Genomic DNA, 15,879 nt, shown 5'->3' with positions numbered 1-15,879 from the left:
TGTAGTATGATTTTGTTCTAGACTAGTATACATGCCTCTGTGTGTAGTATGATTTTGTTCTAGACTAGTATACATGTTTATGTGTGTAGTATGATTTTGTTCTAGACTAGTATACATGTTTCTGTGTGTAGTATGATTTTGTTCTAGACTAGTATACATGTTTCTGTGTGTAGTATGATTTTGTTCTAGACTAGTATACATGTTTCTGTGTGTAGTATGATTTTGTTCTAGACTAGTATACATGCCTCTGTGTGTAGTATGATTTTGTTCTAGACTAGTATACATGCCTCTGTGTGTAGTATGATTTTGTTCTAGACTAGTGTACATGTTTCTGTGTGTAGTATGATTTTGTTCTAGACTAGTATACATGTTTCTGTGTGTAGTATGATTTTGTTCTAGACTAGTATACATGTTTATGTGTGTAGTATGATTTTGTTCTAGACTAGTATACATGTTTCTGTGTGTAGTATGATTTTGTTCTAGACTAGTATACATGTTTCTGTGTGTAGTATGATTTTGTTCTAGACTAGTATACATGTTTCTGTGTGTAGTATGATTTTGTTCTAGACTAGTATACATGCCTCTGTGTGTAGTATGATTTTGTTCTAGACTAGTATACATGCCTCTGTGTGTAGTATGATTTTGTTCTAGACTAGTGTACATGCCTCTGTGTGTAGTATGATTTTGTTCTAGACTAGTATACATGCCTCTGTGTGTAGTATGATTTTGTTCTAGACTAGTATACATGCCTCTGTGTGTAGTATGATTTTGTTCTAGACTAGTATACATGCCTCTGTGTGTAGTATGATTTTGTAAAAGAGAAAGGGGAAAGGGTATGCATGCAAATTATGTTTTTGTAAAAGAGAAAGTACATGAATGCAAAGTATTTAAAAAAAAATGTGTGTGTGCGCTCGTTTGTATGAGTGCGCTTGTGTGTGTGTGTGTGTGTGTGAGTGCGCTCGTCTGTGTGTGTGCCCTCGTCCGTGTGTGTGCTCTCGTCCGTGTGGGTGTGTGTGTGTGCGCTCGTCCGTGTGTGTGTGTGCACTCGTCCGTGTGTGTAGGCCTGTGTGTGTGTGCGCGCGCTCGTCCGGTGTGTGTGTGCGATCGTCCGTGTGTGTAGGCCTGTGTGTGTGTGTGTAGCCTACTGTGTAATAAAAGTGCAATTATTGCGTGTCAAATGTTTTTGTAAAAGAGAAAGGACACAGTGTGCACTGCGCCTGTGTGTGGGTGTGTGTAGACTACTGTGTGTATATCTTAGGTATGCTGTTCCACAGGAGAGACCAGACAGACCAGAGTGCTGTGCTGCATGCCTGAAGTGGGGCCTGAAGAGTCACACCCCGCTGTGAAACGGTTCCTGTACTCCTGCAACTGTACACTCAAATGTCCCTCAGAAGCCTGTTTAAAGAGCCTTCCTGTCTCCTTCTGTGTGTGTGTGTGTGTGTGTGTGTGTGGGGGGGGGGGTGGAGTAATTTTTATGGGTTGTTTATTTCATTATATTATATAGTGTAATATCTGATGTAATATGAACCTTGAAAAGTGGTGCTTGTGTGGGAGCATAATAGGTTTCCTTATACATAAAAAGCGTTGCTGTAGCATCCCTTTTGTCCTGGCCTCACAGCAGGGTTCTCTGGCATAGTGTCGCAGTAATATACATGGATAGTGAGACATTTTTTTTATAGCGTCCCAAACGATTCGCCCCCTCACCAAGCTTCCTCCTTCACCAGGCAATGCGCTAAAGTCAAGTTACATACTATTCACTGTAGCCCTTCATATAGAGCGGCTCCTATACAGTGGGCTCAGCTGGGAACGGTATTATTACCGAGTTTGCTGTTTCCATCCGTCAATCGTCCTGCTAGGCTGAACAGGTGCGGAGAGGAAGGGGGCAATGGCAGTTTCAGCGAGTCCTGGTCCTCCAATTAGGAAAAGCACACATTACCACGTGAACAAAGCCGCTGTCTGAGTGATATGGGGACAGGCAGCTCGAGGTGCAGGGGAACGCACATTTAACTGGAAGTAGGCTAAAGGTACCGGGCGGGGACTGAAACCAAGCTATTACGGTAATTGATTTATCATCACACATTTATGCTGCCGTTTTGTGGATGCGGTCGGAATGGTCAGAGGTTGGTTGTTGTCTCTGTGATTTTTGTGAGGCTACAAGCGGGCATAGTGAATTCCGATCCAAAGAACGAACATCGCTAGCACAGGCATTGTAGGCTATTAGGCAACGGTACCGTGGGATTTGCTATGCTCCTCAATCAAGCGTCATAAAGTATTGATAGTTAACACAGCCTCGTAATCCCACCTCTGAGCCCTCTCCGAACCATTGAATTCAAGTATGCTAATTGAACTTTATCCTATCATTTAATTTGACGCCCCTGCTATTGTGAGAATAGTCTATTTGTTGGTGCAGCGAGGCAGGCTGCTATAACCTACTTAAATTATTTATTAGACTGTGTGGCTGGAAGAAATCAATGCTCATTTTGAATGGAGACACAAATAGCCTGAAATGAGACATTTCTTGCACAAAATAAACTTATTTATCAAAAAAAGAATGTTCCCATACAAATGCCACAGGGCAGTAATTGAAGTCCCCGTATTAAGTTTGTCTTAATCAATATCCTATGTGTTAATGTGAGTAGTGCAGCTCTTACTACACATTTGCCAAGTAAATGTATAGACATGTTATTTCTAGTAGTTTATATGGCTGTGATATAGTTCAGCTTGATGTTTTGATCTCCGTGCACCATGCCACTGTCTACCCATCCTGTCAGTATACCCAGTGCTGGCGCTCATAATCAACTGATCCTGTCCACGCATGCGCAGTTACCATTCATCTTTGAATTCCGTGCAAGAAAGAAACGAGCAGGCGGGTCGTGCTGGTGTCAAACGTGCGAGCTCTGTCGCTGAACGTCGGCACTTGGTTTTTGGTCCTACCAGCGATCAGAACGGTACCTGTTATCAACCAACGTGTGTTTGGATATCTTTTCCCACTTCAGTAACACTTCAACCGTAAGTAGTCATAATATATTTGACATCGAACCCGTTTTGTTCGGGGATAAAGTAGTCATTCAGCTTGCGGGTTGTTGTGGGCTCCGGTCTGTAGCAAGCTCGAACTCTCGACGGAGTGGCGTGTAGGGTCACCGGGACCTGTGTCGGTGTATCTGTTGTAGCTTGCTAACTTTGTAACAACTGTGTAATTGTTCTAGACAACTAAGGAAAATATACTGTTTTGTGAATTGGTACATTGTTGCTAATTTAATAAACTCTAATGGTAAATGTAAATAACGAACAAATAACTTTTTTGACTATCAAGTAAACTAGCCAAAGCAAATGATATACTCACTCGCTATACGTCGATGTTTTCACCACCTGTGCTGTTTGGACGAGTATTTCTATAGGACCGACTAATCCATTTGTCACCTTTTTGACACTAGTAACTTCATATACATGTGAATATTTGTTTGCTCACAAAAGCAGCCATCAATAGACGGTGTTATAACATCACCTACTGGAGCAGGTGTCAGTACTTCCGCAGTGAATAGGCTATTAAGAGGAGTGTTTAGGCTAGTAGCTAGTACTACTATGGCTAAATCATATCAACACTAAACTGTCAGCAGTTGCTTCATAACATATAACAATTTTAAATGAATCGTTATCAAAATTAGTACTAGAAATGGTTAAAATGAACGCATTGTGTTTGTGGCGTGTCTTGGTAAATGTATTTGAAATGTTTTACTTCTGGTTATGCTGTTTTGACTGTGCTCTGCGCTCTTTCTGATGTCTGTAAGCAATACTCGAGTAAACAAATCAAGGTCTAAAGTAAACAAACTAGTATATTGCTTTATTGTCATGGTTTCACAGTTTCATTGCCATGTTCTCTGTGAAACTCCAACATGAGTGTCTGGGAACAAAGAGAAAAACACTGGGGCTTATTTCCTCATTGAGGTTTGTGTCCCTCTCATCTCTTCCTCATTGCTGTGTGTCTGTGTGTGTCTGTGTGTGTGTGTGTGTGTGTGTGTGTGTGTGTGTGCAAGCAAGTGAGTGTGAGTTTAGCGTAATGCTCTAAATGGCTCTTTTTGCTGGCAGAAATAGCAAATAGTTTGTGGGCATAGATGTGTGGTGCCAAAAATGTTTTTTTTTTTTAAATGAGTGAATCTGATTACCTTTACATAACAAATTCACAGAATGACAGATTTGAAATATTGGGCAATATGCTTACATGTAGCTTCTTCCAACCTACCTGCTTTTTCAAGTGTCACAAATGAGCAGGTTTTGGTGCTGGAGTGGACTCCAATGGCCATCTGAATAGAGCGAGAGAGATGTTGTGTTCCCATGGGGTAAAGGTTAAAGTTCAGAGCTTTGTCACTTTAGAAAGACCCTCTGTCACATTTACTGCCACTTGGATGACTCCATGGCCTTTTTGTTTTCTCCTATTGAGTGCCCCGTGGGATGTGCGTATGATGCTTAGTTCATACACTGCAGAGATTTCTGGCCAAGTGGTTCTCACTTGGAGTCAGAGAAAATGTGAAGACACTCATAGAATTTAGATATACAGTGTGTAACTGTTTACCCATCCTATGAGCTCAATAAACGGCCAGCAGTTGTCATTATTAAAAGGGGAGTACAGCAGCACTCCTCTCATATACAGCAGCCCTCCTCTCGTATACAGCACCATACAGTTTCAGTTGTCATTATTAAAAGGGGAGTACAGCACCATACAGTTTCAGTTGTCATTATTAAAAGGGGAGTACAGCTCCATACAGTTTCAGTTGTCATTATTAAAAGGGGAGTACAGCACCATACAGTTTCAGTTGTCATTATTAAAAGGGGAGTACAGCACCATACAGTTTCAGTTGTCATTATTAAAAGGGGAGTACAGCACCATACAGTTTCAGTTGTCATTATTAAAAGGGGAGTACAGCACCATACAGTTTTAGTTGTCATTGCCGTGGATACAGAGAGGTGATTGGATGACTCTTGGTATTGGCTTATCTTCCATTAATATAATTTATGTTGACCCTGGACTAGATGTTGGAGTCAATGTGATTTATAGGACACACACACACACATTTAGACTTTAAAAACAGTTTTTACTATGGAGAACTCAGCCTTGTGTTTGTTTGTAGGCATACTGTATGTGTTCTGTATGCAGGTTTGCCTAATAGATGGAAAGGGATCATTTTCCTCAGTCACTCTTGATGTGACTGAGATGTACAGTGGGGAAAAAAATTATTTAGTCAGCCACCAATTGTGCAAGTTCTCCCACTTAAAAAGATGAGAGGCCTGTAATTTTCATTATAGGTATACTTCAACTATGACAGACAAAATGAGATGTTTTTTCTCTAGAAAATCACATTGTAGGATTTTTAATTAATTCATTTGCAAATTATGGTGGAAAATAAAGTATTTGGTCAATAACAAAACTTTATCTCAATACTTTGTTATATACCCTTTGTTGGCAATGACGAGGTCAAACCTTTTCTGTAAGTCTTCACAAGGTTTTCACACACTGTTGCTGGTATTTTGGCCCATTCCTCCATGCAGGTCTCCTCCAGAGCAGTGATGTTTTGGGGCTGTTGCTGGGCAACACGGACTTTCAACTCCCTCCAAAGATTTTCTATGGGGTTGAGATCTGGAGACTGGCTAGGCCACTCCAGGACCTTGAAATGCTTCTTACGAAGCCACTCCTTCGTTGCCCGGGTGGTGTGTTTGGGATCATTGTCATGCTGAAAGACCCAGCCACGTTTCATCTTCAATGCCCTTGCTGATGGAAGGAGGTTTTCACTCAAAATCTCACGATACATGGCCCCATTCATTCTTTCCTTTACACGGATCAGTCGTCCTGGTCCCTTTGCAGAAAAACAGCCCCAAAAAGCATGATGTTTCCACCCCCATGCTTCACAGTAGGTATGGTGTTCTTTGGATGCAACTCAGCATTCTTTGTCCTCCAAACACGACGAGTTGAGTTTTTACCAAAAAGTTATATTTTGGTTTCATCTGACCATACGACATTCTCCCAATCTTCTTCTGGATCATTCAAATCCTCTCTAGCAAACTTCAGACGGGCCTGGACATGTACTGGCTTAAGCAGGGGGACACGTCTGGCACTGCAGGATTTGAGTCCCTGGCGGCGTAGTGTGTTACTGATAGTAGGCTTTGTTACTTTGGTCCCAGCTCTCTGCAGGTCATTCATTAGGTCCCCCCGTGTGGTTCTGGGATTTTTGCTCACCGTTCTTGTGATCATTTTGACCCCACGGGGTGAGATCTTGCGTGGAGCCCCAGATCTAGGGAGATTATCAGTGGTCTTGTATGTCTTACATTTCCTAATAATTACTCCCACAGTTGATTTCTTCAAACCAAGCTGCTTACCTATTGCAGATTCTGTCTTCCCAGCCTGGTGCAGGTCTACAATACAGGTCTGTGAGAGCCAGAAATCTTGCTTGTTTGTATGTGACCAAATACTTATTTTCCACCATCATTTGCAAATAAATTCATTAAATCCTACAATGTGATTTTCTGGATTTCCCCCCTCCCATTTTGTCTGTCATAGTTGAAGTGTACCTATGATGAAAATTACAGGCCTCTCATCTTTTTAAGTGGGAGAACTTGCACAATTGGTGGCTGACTAAATACTTTTTTTTGCCCCACTGTATGTGAGTCTCTCTTCTCTTTCTCAATTCAATTTCATTTTAACCTGTTAAGTCGACCCTCTAGTTTTTCGAACATTCTGCTAAAAATCGCGCAACATTTCAGCGCCCTGCTACTCAGGCCAGGAATATAGTATATGCATATGATTAGTATGTGTGGATAGAAAACACTCAGACGTTTATAAAACTGGTTAAATCACGGCTGTGACTATAACAGAACGTGCGTTTCATCGAAAAGTGCGTTTCATCGAAAAGTGCAGGAAAATCTGATCACTGAAAATGGAAATAAATATCCATGCGCGACTTCAAGGAATTGTTCAAAGTGAACCGAATTAAATGAGGCCGAGGTTGCAGTGCCTACAGCTTCCACACGTTGTCTAGAGTCTTGTCATTTGATTCAGCTTTGATTCTTGGTCTAACCGAATCAAGGGAATCGATTCCCTCCGGTCTCCGACTGGATGTTTTGGTCGAGCTCTCTCCAGACATTTTTTCGAGACAGACACCTATAGAATTGACATTTTATCGCTTATTAACGTGTACTAATACCTAAAGTTGCATTACAAAAGTATTTCGAAGTGTTTTGTGAAAGTTTATCGTCGACTTTTTGAATTTAAAAAAATGACATGTTATGAAACGCTATTTTTTTCCGTTTATCACACAGTCTTCATAGATCGATATCTAGGCTATATATGGACCGATTTAATCGAAAAAAAGACCCAATAGTGATTATGGGACATCTAGGAGTGCCAAAAAAGAAGATGGTCAAAGGTAATGAATGTTTTATATTTTATTTGTGCGGTTTGTGTGCTAATTATTTTGTTTACGTCCCCTGCGGGTCTTTTGGGGTGTTACATGCTATCAGATAATAGCTTCTCATGCTTTCGCCGAAAAGCATTTTAAAAATCTGACTTGTTGCCTGGATTCACGAGTGTAGCTTTAATTCAATACCCTGCATGTGTATTTTAATGAACGTTTGAGTTTTAACTAATACTATTAGCATTTAGCGTAGTGCATTTCCAGAGCTCTAGATGGGACGCCCAGGTAGGAGCAAGAGGTTAAGGGCTTTATGGGCATGTTTACATTACCGAAGCAAGTGAAATAGATAATAAACAAAAGTGAAATTAACAGCAAACATTACACTTACAAACATTCCAAAAGAATAAAGACATTTCAAATGTTTTATAATTTGCAAATAGTTAAATTACAAAAGGGATAGTAAATAAACATAAATATGGGTTGAATTTACAATGGTGTTTTTCTTCACTGGTTGCCCTTTTCTTGTGGGAACAGGTCACAAATCTTGCTGTTGTGACGGCACGCTGGTATTTCATCCAAAAGATATGGGATTTTATCAAAATTGGGTATGTGGGTCTGCGCAATTGGAGGGAAATATGTGTCTCTAATATGCTCATACATTTGTCAGGAGGTTAGAAAGTGCAGCTCAATTTCCATCTCATTTTGTGGGCAGTGTGCACATAGCCTGTCTTCTCTTGAGAGCCAGGTCTGTCTACGGCGGCCTTTCTCAATTCTCTCTTCCTTCTGTCTCTCAATTCAAAGGGCTTTATTGGCATGGGACATTTTACATTGCCAAAACAGATGGAATATAGACAATAAACAAAAGGGAAATAAACCATCAGTAAACATTACACTCACAAAAGTTTTAAAAGAATATATACATTTCAAATGTTATATTATTTTATATGTACAGTGTGCAAATAGTTGAAGTATAAATTGGAAAATAAATAAACAGATAAATATAGGTTTAGGATATGCACGATATATTGGTGAACATATCGGAATCAGACAATATTAGCTAAAAATGCCAACATCGGTATCGACCGATGTCTAGTTTAACGGCGATGTTAAAAACAGATGTCAAAGCTGCTGTGCATACCTATATAATGTAGGTACGTGACGTAATAACGCCACTTCAAATGTTGCGCTACACGTGCAACACAGCATTCCTCACCTAGCCCACAATGTCTGCTGTGTGGATCGAGCAGTCAACACGTCCAGCAGTCATTTGAAAGGGTAAGACAATTTCAGCGAGACAACTCAAAGGCGAAATCCATTAACACCAAGATAATGGAATTCATTGCCCATGACAATCAACCATTGTCTGTCGTGGGTGATGTTGGCTTTCGCTGACTGGTCGAGCACCGGTACACACTACCAAGTCCGCTATTTTTCAGATGTTGCCCTGCCGGAGTTACACATTAATAGCATCACTGCTATTAGCTTCACGACATACATACTATGTAATGCCGTTTGGGTCTTTGCGTGTCCTAAAAGATACAGTAACACTGTGAAAGCTGTACATAAAATTCTGCAAACAAGCAAACCCCGGACACGAACGATGTGTTTACAATAACGCGTAGGTAATAAAGCATCATTTGTTCGACCGCAACTTCTGGGGTAGTTAGCTTTAATTTAGTATCTAGCTAGCACCAATACAACCAGCCTGAAAACAATGACCAGTAGAAACTGCAGTCATTTTCATTATTCTTAGCAATGATTTAGGAATCCTTGTGAGTAAGTATTAGCTAGGTTGCCACTTGTTGTTCTCCTATTGAAATTGAACTTCAATTCAAGAAAATAAATAGCTACTTAACCCTGTTGCCCAAAGCTAATGTTATAAGCAGCCAGCTAGCTTCATCTGGCTACTGAGGCTCGACCGAAGAGGGTTATGTGTTGTGACGCTAGCCACAATAAGAATTAGGCACAATAGTGGAATTTGCAGATTTCCATCAAAATAAAAGTGTCATTGACAGTGATGCAAATGAATACAAATAGTAGAATTATTCCATACTTTTATTTTGAAGGCTAACTGCAAAGTCCACAATTGTGGCTAATCCTTATTGTGGCTAGCTTCACATAGATGGTCCCGACCACCATTAATCAAATAAGAACTGTCTTATAAATGAGGGTTATTTTAGATGATGACACCTAGCTAACTGTAGCTACTGAAACAGATGATGTTATTTGACGTTTCTTTTTTGACACACAAAGACCCAGACGGCGTTCCATAGAAGTCCTGGTTGAGAATGAAGCGACTGAACAACGAAACAGCACAGCAAGTAAGGGGGTTTTGAAAGAAATGGGTTTTGATGATGTTTTACTGGTAATAGGGACTTACGTAAATGCCAACAAAATAACTTTTTGGTCAGTGTGTGTATATAACTTTTATTTAACTAGGCAAGCCCGTTAAGAACAAATTCTTATTTACAATGATGGCCCGGACAACGCTGGGCCAATTGTGCGCCGCCCTATGGGACTCCCAATCATGGCCGGATGTGATACAGCCTGGATTCGAACCAGGGACTGTAGTGACGCCGCTTGCACTGAGATGCTGTGCATTAGACCGCTGCGTCCGTGTGTGTGTGTGTTAAATATTTACTTGTACTAGAATGCTTGAGACTGCTAAAATGTATCGGTATCAGGTTTTTTGTCAAGGAAAATATCGGTATCGGCCAAAAATGTCATCGGTGCATCACTAATATGTTGTATTTACAATGTTGTCTGTGCTCCACTTGCTGCCCTTTTCTCATGACAACGGCCCACAAAATTAGCTGCTGTGCTTGCAGATCTGTGGCAATTATCTCTAATGTGGTCATACATTAGATATACTTCTGTCTCGCTCGCTCGCTCTCTCTCCCTTCTGTCATTCTCTCTACTCTCTCCTACCTTCACTCTTTCTCTCTCTTCTTTCTCCCTACTCTCTCACCCATCTCTCTCTCTCTCTGCGTCTCTCTCCCTCTTTCTCTGCATCTCTTTCTCTCCCTAGTATCTCTCTCCCTACTATTTCTCTCTCTCCTTTCTCTCTCTCCCTCTTCTCTCAATCTCTCTCCCCCCCTCTTCTCTTTCTCCCTTTTCCTTCCCTCTCTCTCTGCCCCCCTCTTCTTTCTCCCTTTTCCTTCCCTCTCTCTCTGCCCCCCCCCTCTTCTCTTTCTCCCTTTTCCTTCCCTCTCTCTCTGCCCCCCCCCTCTTCTCTTTCTCCCTTTTCCTTCCCTCTCTCTCTGCATCTCTCACACTTGCTCCGTGTCTTCTCCTTCCTCCTGATTGGATCTCTTCCTGCATTCCATGCAGAGGTGATAGGAAATGTGAACGGTGGGAGTGAATATGAGCTTTTTCCCTCTGTCAGTGTCCAGGCCATGGCAGTTAAGGTCTGTCTGCTTCTTCTTTTTTCTCTCCTGAGGTTGGTCAGCAGAAACTGTCTGAAACTGAGAAGCATCGTAGCCATTGTTCTCTGGCCAGTCGGGAAGATCAGACGTTATATTGTTTGTTGTATTTTTTTTGCATGACACAAACATTTTTTCTTCTCTTGTGTATGGATGCAGTCAGATGGAGAAGAGTGAAGTGGAGGCTGGAGAATAGGTGTGTCTGTTTGTGAGGTTAAGAGAGATAGCATCACTGAGTCAGCAGGTTTTAGCCAGGCTGGCTAAGAGCAGGAAGATTCTAAACAGCTCTTTTAAGAGCTGAAGGCCAAGTCAGTATCCTCCCCGAGGCTGTGTGTGTGCGCTTGTGTGTCAGGGTTTCCGTTAGGAAAATGTGGCGCCAGACATTTGACCAGCAGCATTTTAATTTACAGGACCCCGTTAACCCGGTAATTGCCCCCAAAGAATCCAATAAGTAAAAAGAACAAAAACAAGTCATATTGTGAAATAATGCATTTTAGCCTTTTCTTTGATGGAAATACCAGTCGATGTAAATGTATTTGACTGGTCATGCTTATTGGTCTATAGGTTCATTTGCATAATTCAGTGTTCCGAGTTCCCATCAAACGACAACTGAAAACAGGCTTCATCAGCACGTCACACACCACTTTGCAATGAACTGGAGGCCGTATTCATTTTGAAAACATAAACGTAATTGTTTTAAACCTAAACTTTTTAATACATAAATACATAGCCTGTTATATCTCCTCTCCTAAATTTCTAACTGATATTTTCATCTCTGTCACATGAAACAGCTCACATGTGCAGTGCCCTTTAGACAAGTGTTTTCCCGCAAATTGCATTACGGAACGAACATTTGCGCGTAGCCTACTGCCTTGTGCGCATTGCTGTGCTTATAATGTGACGATGTCATAGTTTAGCTCTTTCTTCTTGTTTTTTTTCTCTTACACCACACACACGAGCTGGTTCATGTGACAGATGAAAATATCAATTTGAAATTTGGAAAGATGGGAGATCTAAAGATGCAACAACTAGCATGGGTTGCTAATATGACTAGGATTATCAACAACTAGCATGGGTTGCTAATATGACTAGGATTATCAACAACTAGCATGGGTTGCTAATATGACTAGGATTATCGACAACTAGCATGGGTTGCTAATATGACTAGGATTATCGACAACTAGCATGGGTTGCTAATATGACTAGGATTATCGACAACTAGCATGGGTTGCTAATATGACTAGGATTATCGACAACTAGCATGGGTTGCTAATATGACTAGGATTATCAACAACTAGCATGGGTTGCTAATATGACTAGGATTGTCGACAACTAGCATGGGTTGCTAATATGACTAGGATTGTCGACAATTAGCATGGGTTGCTAATATGACTAGGATTATGCCTTTGGCTACTGGATGATGAAATAAAGTTGATTTGAAAACCAATACAACAGGAGAGAAATAGGCTACTTATTTCAATGCATATAGAAGTCTTTATAAAATAATTTCCGCCACATTTATAGAAATGGATTTAGGCTAGGCTGCTTTGATGGAAGGTAAGTAAAATGTTCAGGTTTCACATATTTAAATCAAATGTTATTGGTCACATACACATTTTTAGCAGATGTTATGGCGGGTGTAGCGAAATGCTTGTGTTCCTAGCTCCAACAGTGCAGTAGTATCTAACAATTCACATCAATACACACATGTTAAGAAATATATCAATATTAGATCGAGCAATGTTGGAGTGGCATAGACTAAAATACAGTAAAATAGAATACAGTATATACATATGAGATGAGCAAAGCAGTATGTAAACATTATTAAAGTGACTTAGTGTTTCATTATTAAAGTGGACAGTGATTCCATGTCAATGTATATAAGGCTGCCTCTAAGGTGCAGGATTGAGTAACTGGGTGGTAGCTGGCTAGTTATGGCTATTTAACAGTCTGATGGCCTTGAGATACAAGCGTTTTTTCAGTCTCTAGGTGTGCCCCCGGTGATGCGTTGGGCAGACTGCACCACCATCTGGAGTGCCCTGCGGTTGCCGGGGGTGCAGTTGCCATACCAGACAGTGATACAGCCAGTCAGGATGCTCTCATTTGTGCATCTGTACAAGTTTGTGAGGGTCTTACATGCTCACCAAACCGGACACGTTGCGTGCGCAACTGTTGCAAAATACATTTTTGTTGTTATTCAATTATTGCACCCACACTGTTGGCGCGCGCCAACGAGCGTCTGCGTTGCCAAGGGCTAAAATAGAAGTCATTCCTATTTCTGACGCAGATCACGCTGCAAGTCCTGCCTCTCCCATCTCCTCATTGGTTTATAGAAGCAGGTACCCACGTGCCATCTCCTCATTGGTTATACCTACATGGGTGATTGAAAGACTTAACTGTGTTGCCGGTCGCCGTGGTAATACTATGAAAGTTTAGATGCCAATCACCATATAAGTTCAAAGATGAAAAAGACTGGAAGGAGGAGAGATGACAAGAAACGATTCGGTTGACCGTTTTATGTGTGGATTAATTGTCGGAGTAGAGGACCTTGTGCATTTCAGGTAAAATAACAACTCAATGTTTATATCCCAGGACAAATTAGCTCGCAACAGCAAGCTAGCTAAATAGGACAAATTAGCAAGCATGTGCAAGCTAGCTAGCTACATTGCCATACATGCTTAATGCTTTTCAACCTGCTCCCAAATTAATGTAGTTGGTTCAGAGTTTGTTTTGATATTTTAACCTGCGTGTCGTGTTTGGTGTGGGGGAACAAAATACATTTGTGCACGATGGAGCACGTGCGCAGACTGTTTTGGTTCTGTGTTAGGGGCAGAGCCAATTTTCTTCAGCCTCCTGAGGTTGAAGAGGTGCTGTTGCGCCTTCTTCACCACACTGTCTGTGTGGGTGGACCATTTCAGATTGTCAGTGATGTGTACGCTGAGGAACTAATCTTTCGCCTTCTCCACCGCAGTCCCGTCTGTGGATAGGGGTATGCTCCCTCTGCTGTTTCCTGTAGTCCACCATCATCTCATTCGTTTTGTTGACATTGAGGGAGAGGTTATTTTCCGGGCACCACTCCACCAGGGCCCTTGCCTCCTCTGTAGGCTGTCTTGTTGGTCATCAAGCCTACTACTGTTGTGTCGTCTCCAAACTTGATGAATGAGTTGGAGGTGTGCGTGGCCACGCAGTCATGGAGCACAGGAGGTGGCTGAGCACACATCCTTGTGGGGCCCCTGTGTTGAGGATCAGCAAAGTGGAGGTATTTCCTACCTTCACCATCTGGGAGCAGACCTGGGGGCAGTATACATCAACCATATACTGGTATCACTGAATGGGCAAAACAGTTTTATTGTAAAGGGTCGATGTGCAGCAGGTGGGACGGAGTCAGGCGCAGGACACAGAGGATGAGTAATAACGGACTTTTACTCAAGACGACGACAAAATAAATTCCACGCAGGGAAAACAATCCAGCTCACAAAGTAGTATTGACTGCTAAACACAGAACAAACACGCACAAAACCATGTGGGAACCAGAGGGTTAAATAGGGAATAAATAATAATGTAATGGAAACCAGGTGTGTACAATAAAGACAAAACAAATGGACAATGAAACGGCGGCTAGAAAAACGGTGACGTCGAACGCAGCCCGAACAAGGAGAGGCACCAACTTCGGCGGAAGTTGTGACATTTATTTTGAAATGGGATCTTTTTCTTCTCCCGGACAATTTTATTTATCGTCTTTTCCATCAAAAGTCGGCAATTACTGGGTAAAAGAAACCCTGGCGTGTGTTTGCGCACGTGCCTGAAGAATCTCCGACGCGAATTCTGCTTTCTGCACATTTTCATATTCTGTTTATTGGACAGTTGGTAGCCAGCAGGGTTTGGACCAATTCTAGGGTATTTTACTAAACCTCCAGTGGTCCAGCCAACTGGATTTAGAGAAATATTAAATTCATGTGTGCTGTTGGGATCTGCGTAAATCAATAAAACCCTTTACATTAAGTAGGTAAGGACATGGTAACAGACATCAGCTGATAGCCTTCACCTATCGCTGTAGCACTAACACACATTTGCATACTGTGTGTGTGTGTGTGTGTGTGTGTGTGTGTGTGTGTGTGTTTTTGCCCATGCATGCCTATGTCTGTGTCTGTGTGAGGCCAGTGGAAACAAAGCTTCTGTTCTGTGATGCTGTAAATGGGTTGTATAATAGTGGGAGAAGCTGACAGTAGTGAGCAGAGTGCTGAGCAGAGCCACGCAGTAAGGCAGCGGAAACGGAGTTGCCAGCAGTATACCACCCTGCCAGCAGTATACCACCCTGCCAACAGCATACCACCCTGCCAACAGCATACCACCCTGCAACCCACTGCTGACTTGCCTCTGAAGCTAAGCAGGGTTGGTCCCTGGATGGGAGACCAGATGCTGCTGGAAGTTGTTGGAGGGCCAGTAGGGGGCACTCTTTCCTTTGGTCAATTTTTTTTCTTCTCCCAATTCCCCAGGGCAGTGAATGGGGACATTGCCCTGGGTAGGGTGCTGTCTTTCAGATGGGATGTTAAACGGGTGTTCTGACTCTCTGTGGTCACTAAAAGATCCCATGGCACTTATCGTAAGAGTAGGGGTTTTAACCCCGGTGTCCTGACTAAATTCCCAATCTGGCCATCAAACCATCACGGTCACCTAATCATCCCCAGCTTCCAATTGGCTCATTCATCCCCCTGTAACTATTCCCCGGGTCGTTGCTGTAAATGAGAACGTGTTCTCAGTCAACTTACCTGGTTAAATAAACAAAAAATATATAGACGTGTTCTTCCCAAATGGCTCCCAATATAGTGCACTACTTTGGACATGGACCTGGGCAAGTGTAGTGCACTATGTGTCGGATAGGTTGCCATTTGGGACAGAGATATGCTACAGCAGTCAGAAACTGGAGCTTAACCAGGCAGAGTGAGGCATGGATAGGAATGGCCATGTAAGGCATCCTGTACAAGGTAGAGTGGAGAAGATGGACCATGGGAGGTCATAACACACGTACTGGCGTGTGCACACGCACACGCAAA

The 15,879-nt window shown here is 42.0% G+C and overlaps 1 protein-coding gene across 7 annotated transcripts in view; it reads left to right on the top strand.

Annotated features, from left to right (window-relative positions):
- The first annotated feature begins 1,795 nt into the window (after window positions 1-1,795).
- The window catches only part of LOC118374857 (spermatid perinuclear RNA-binding protein-like), a 228,398-nt gene continuing 214,314 nt past the window's right edge, over window positions 1,796-15,879 (top strand). For 3 of the 7 annotated variants that reach the window (XM_052458430.1, XM_052458424.1, XM_052458426.1), the window contains exon 1: window positions 2,839-3,009. The gene's annotated coding sequence lies outside the window, so the exon portion shown is untranslated. Of the gene's footprint in view, window positions 2,058-2,838; window positions 3,010-15,879 lie in introns of those variants that run through there. The other 4 variants (XM_052458425.1, XM_052458428.1, XM_052458431.1 and 1 more) reach the window with 3 other exon arrangements.

This window comes from Oncorhynchus keta, chromosome 12 (assembly GCF_023373465.1).
Source record: "Oncorhynchus keta strain PuntledgeMale-10-30-2019 chromosome 12, Oket_V2, whole genome shotgun sequence".
NCBI lineage: Eukaryota > Metazoa > Chordata > Actinopteri > Salmoniformes > Salmonidae > Oncorhynchus > Oncorhynchus keta.
Note: the sequence above shows the minus strand (reverse complement) of the source record. Positions and strands in the feature narration are given on the sequence as shown.